Below are 5,475 nucleotides of genomic sequence, written 5' to 3'. Positions count from 1 at the left end.
TACTATGGAAAAAAAATCAGTGTATACATGGACCTATGCAGTTGAAACCCGTGTTGTTCAAGTGTGAACTGTATCTTCTGTTATCAAATTAGTTCTTCTTCCCCACAGATTAAATGTCCCTGAAGGGCAGTCACGTGCCAGGGGCGGGGCGCGGTGGCAGCGAGTCCCCCGGTAGCCGGTAGCCGACGTCACGGCGCTGGGGTCAGTTGACTGCCCGGCCGCCTTCGCCTCCACAGCCGCTAAAGCCCCTGAGACTCGGCCGGACCGCTGTCGCTGTCGCTGCCGCCATGGCTCAGTACAAGGGTGCCGCGAGCGAGGCGGGCCGCGCCATGCACCTGATGAAGAAGCGGGAGAAGCAGCACGAGCAGATGGAGCTGAAGCAGAGGATCGCGGAGGAGAACATAACGAAATCCAACATTGACAAGAAGTTCTCTGTGCACTACGATGCCGTGGAGGCGGAGCTCAAGTCCAGCACCGTGGGTCTTGTGACCCTGAACGACATGAAAGCTAAGCAGGAGGCCCTGGTGAAGGAGCGGGAGAAGCAGCTGACCAAGAAGGAGCAGTCGAAGGAGCTGCAGCTGAAGCTGGAGAAGCTGCGAGAGAAGGAGAGCAAGAAGGAGGCCAAGCGGAAGATCTCCAGCCTGTCCTTCACCCTGGAGGAAGAGGATGAGGCAGGCAACGACGAGGAGCTGAAGAGGGAAGAGATCACAAAGAAGAGGAAACTGGGGAAGAACCCAGGTGTGGACACGAGCTTCTTGCCTGACCGAGACCGGGAGGAGGAGGAGAATCGGCTCCGGGAGGAGCTACGGCAGGAGTGGGAAGCCAAGCAGGAGAAGATCAAGAGCGAGGAGATCGAGATCACCTTCAGTTACTGGGATGGCTCTGGGCACCGGCGTACAGTCAAGATGAGAAAGGGCAACGCTATGCAGCAGTTCCTGGAGAAGGCCCTCGAGATCCTGCGCAAAGACTTCAGCGAGCTAAGGTCGGCAGGGGTGGATAAGCTCATGTACATCAAGGAGGACCTAATCATACCCCACCACCACAGCTTCTATGACTTCATCGTCACCAAGGCGCGGGGGAAGAGCGGGCCCCTCTTCAATTTCGACGTTCACGATGACGTGCGGCTGCTCAGCGACGCCACCGTGGAGAAGGACGAGTCGCATGCGGGCAAGGTGGTGCTGCGGAGCTGGTACGAGAAGAACAAGCACATCTTCCCCGCCAGCCGCTGGGAGCCCTACGACCCTGAGAAGAAGTGGGACAAGTACACGATCCAGTGATGTGACAGCAGCGCGGCCCCAGCCCCTCCAGCTCCCTGCGGCCCCAGGATTCTGGGCTCCCGGCTCCCCGCTCCCGAGACGTGACGGGGCCTGCTCAGCCCCTGCCCCTGGCGCTGTTTACCGCCTTTCTCTTTTATGACAGAGATATACGCGTCAGAGCTGGAGCACCTGTTTTTTTTATTTTTATTTTTTTTATAAATTTATTTATTTTTGGCTGCATTGGGTCTTTGCTGCTGCACATGGGCTTTCTCTAGTTGCGGCGAGCAGGGGCTACTCTTCCTTGCGGTGTGCAGGCTTCTCATTGTGGTGGCTTCTCTTGTGGAGCACAGGCTCTAGGCGCATGGGCTTCAGTAGTTGTGGCACATGGGCTCAGTAGTTGTGGCTCACTGGCTGTAGAGCGCAGGCTCAGTAGCTGTGGCGCAGGGGCTTAGTTACTCCGTGGCATGTGGGATCTTCCTGGACCAGGGCTCGAACCCGTGTCTCCTGCATTGCCAGGCAGAATCTTAACCACCGTGCCACCAGGGAAGCCCTGTGCGTTTTATTTTAAAGATTTTTTTTTTATTGAGCTAAAATTCACATAACATAAAATTCACCGTTGTGACCATTTGAAAGTGTACCATCCAGGGGTATTTAGTACATTCATAGTGTTGTGAATCACCCCGAAAGGAGACCCCACGTCCATTAGCAGCTGCCCCCCAGCCCCTCGCACCCCCTAGTTTTCTTTGTCTGTATGGATTTGCCTGTTCTGGAAGTTTCACATAAATGGAATTATACAATTAAAAAAAAAAATGTCCCTGAAGGACATCTTGAAAGAAGAATAATGAGAAAGATGACACAGGACCGATTTAAATGAAAGCTAGATAACAGCAGCCCCTTGGAAACAATCCAAATAACTTGGTCTGGGAATAACTTGGATTCTCACATAAAGTATAAAATTGAGAGAGGCGGTATGACTAGGAAGCAGCTATCTGGCAGCCCTAACATTTCATACACTTTCAAAATGAAGAAACCACCAAGTTTCTTCTTCCATTTGAGAAATCACAGTGTTTGGCTATCAGTTGGGCCCAGAATAAACTCTCAAAAAGACTGAGGTTGACTTCCATTTTTAGCAATATGTCAGACTAGTCCTAAGAAATCTTCTGGTACACAATACCTAAGAAGAGTGCACATGTGGTGACCTAGACGGGTGGGATGGGGCGGTGGGGAGGGAGGTGTCAGAGGGAGGGGATATATGTATACATATAGCTGATTCACTTCGTTGTACAGCAGAAACTAACAACATTGTAAAGCAACTATACCCCAATTTAAAAAGCAAACAAACCAAAAACACTTAAAAATATTCACTGATGAGCTGGCAGAAAAATAAGGGCAATTCTTTGAAGCCAGAATTGTCAACAAAGTACAAACACATAAAGCCCTGAAGCACTAGAAATGGCATTCCCAAGGATTTGATTTTAACTGACCATAAGCCTGACTTAAGGCGAGCATAAAAGATAAGTTTAGGTCCCCTGAAAGTTGGGAAGTCAGAATGGAGACCTCCACCTAATGCTGGACACCAGAAAAGCATTCAACTTTGCTGGATGTGACAGAAACAGTATTATATGTTGATCATAATCCTTTCTCTTCCTGGGCACAAAGGAAGGCCCATTTTCCACCCTCCCCTGCAGTTTTTTGGGGACTGTGTGACAGCATTCTGGCCAGTAGGATGTGGGTGGAAATGATGTTCTCTATTTCCAGACCTGGCCCTCTAGAGGTAATGTATTCCACACAGTACAGTTTAAAACTGTGAGAGGACAGCCCACTCCACATCAGACTTGGTATGAGGAAAATAAACCTTCATTCTCTTAAAGCCACTGAAATTTGGGGGTTTACTTTCAACTACATTTAGTCTAATAATTTTGATTATTAAAATAATTGAACTAGGGAAAAAAAAAAAAAAAAAAACTTGCTCCACAGAGAGAAATAATTGGAATACCTTCCCTCAACAGGATAGGATGCTGAAATTAATACTCACAATTGTGTTGGGGGAAAAAAAAAAAGAGTCCAAACAAAAATTAGAGTGGCCTCAAATTGTTAGAGCCCCCAGGTACGTTGCAGATGAAATACAAATTCTCTCTCTGCAAATAAACTTTAAATCTAGGATCAAATATTCTCAAAGATACAATTCCAGGATTATTTTACAAATAAAAATAATAAGACACAGAAGGAGACAAGCCGCCATGCACAAGAGAGCAGAAAAAATAAACTGCAGAAGTAGAAATGCAAAAGCAACAATTATTAGAATTATCACAGGGATAATATGTTTCTATTAATAAAATACCATATTAAATGCTACATTAAAATTGTAATTAAACAGTAACAGAGTTTCGAGATGTACCATGCAGATTTGGAAAGAACCAAATGTAATTTCTAGAAATAAAAATGTAATAATTGAATTTAGAAACTCCAGATTAGACACTAATTAAATTCTGAAGAGAGAATAAATGAATTGAAAAGATATAAAAATAATATTTAGAATGTAGCACAGAAATAAAATGTAAAATATAAAAGAAGGGTTAAGAAAATAAGATAGTCATGTGTTCTAAAATATGTTTATAAAAGTTGACCCTAGTGATTGGAAGTAGAATCAAACAGAAACTCTGGAGATTTAAATCTCTTTGAATCAATTTAACAGCAGAACAGACAGTTATACAAAGAACTAGTAAGCTGGTGGGTAGGTCAGAAGAAATTATTCCTAATGAAACATGGGGGAAACGATGCAAAATACAGACGAGAGTAAAAGATTTAGAACAAGTAGTGAAGCAATATAATAAACATTTCATTGGACTTCTAGGAAGCCTAGAGAGAAAGGGCAGAAGGAATATTCAGACATAAGAAAATTTTCCAGAATTGATAAAAGACTCCTATTCTAGATTCAGGAAGCAAAATACATCCTAAGCACAATAAAATAAATAAATCTATAGTCAGAGCCATCCAAGCAAACTGAAAAACACCAAACGTAAAAAGAAGATTTTAAAGCCCATCAGAAAAACAGAACAACTTACAAAGAGCTTACATTTCACCAACAATATATTTCTTAACAATGGAAGGCAAGAGAGTTGGATTAAATCTTCACGAGAGAAAATTCAGTGTATACCCAACTTAACCATATTTTAAGAATTGTGGTGATTTAAAGACATTTCTATGCAAACATTTACTAAGAATATTACCACCAACAAACACTCCTTAAAGGAACTTCTAAAGAAAGTACTTCAAGAAGAAACTGACCCAGAAGCTAAGTTGTAATAAATAAATTCAATTCAAATAAATCATTGAAAGCTTGATTTTACCAAACCATAATATTAACAATGTTTAACTGATGTAGTTAAGAACTAATGACAAGAGTTGTTTTAAAATACGTCAGGACAAGAAAGCACTTTTGCTACAAAACTGCACAAAACCAGGTAAGTTATAAATATCATATTTTAAAAGCATCAGAGAACTTCAGAAGCAACAAACTAAAATTCCAGAAAGAAGAAAAACTCCTTTTTGTGAGCAAGGATTTTTCTCTTTCTTTCTCCTGCAGACATTTTCTAACTCTGGGTGCTTGTGGAGGCTCTGGCTTGATCAACCAGGCCCTTGGCTACAGAAAACAGAAACTAGCAAAAATTTTAGTGATTCTGCAGGAGTAGTGGAACAAATTGGAAACCTGGGGGTTTTCAAACTCGCAACTGCTGCTCCTCGCAGAACATTTGCTAAGTTTTGGTGCTATACAGGAAGCTAAGAACTAGGCCAAAAGCTTCCTGAAGGCAAAGTGAAATCTCCAGAAGTCTTGTGGAAATAACCTAACTCAGATATACTACAGTCTTACCTTCAAGGAATTGGCCGTATTTTGAAGCAAGGTAAGCTGTAAGACTGAAGAGCTGGGCTGAGATCTCGGAAGGACATAGAGTTGAATTTTCTGCAGTCTTCCAAACTGGAGGAGACAGAGACTCACCGACTTAGAATCAAAACCCTTTGCAGGCAGAGAGGGAGCAGAGCAAACATGATGAGCAGGCGCAAAGCAGAAGTAGGCTGGGTTTACATAAAACAGAAACCCAGCCCCAATTTTAATTAACGTCTGATTGGATTCAGGTGCTCCAAGCCTCACTCTATTTACCAACAAAGGAAGATCACATAATGTAGAGCTTCAAGAGTTATAGCACAATGTCCAACATGC

The 5,475-nt window shown here is 43.4% G+C and overlaps 1 pseudogene; it reads left to right on the top strand.

Moving 5' to 3' along the window:
* The first annotated feature begins 272 nt into the window (after window positions 1-272).
* Window positions 273-1,338, top strand: LOC111163596 (protein FAM50A pseudogene; annotated as a pseudogene).
* The last annotated feature ends 4,137 nt before the right edge of the window (window positions 1,339-5,475 follow it).

Source organism: Delphinapterus leucas, chromosome 11 (assembly GCF_059928025.1).
Source record: "Delphinapterus leucas isolate spDelLeu-1000000601 "Yukka" chromosome 11, BTC_Dleu_Yukka2, whole genome shotgun sequence".
Taxonomy (NCBI): Eukaryota; Metazoa; Chordata; class Mammalia; order Artiodactyla; family Monodontidae; genus Delphinapterus; species Delphinapterus leucas.
The sequence above is the reverse complement of the archived record's forward strand: the minus strand, read 5'-3'. Positions and strand labels throughout refer to the sequence as shown.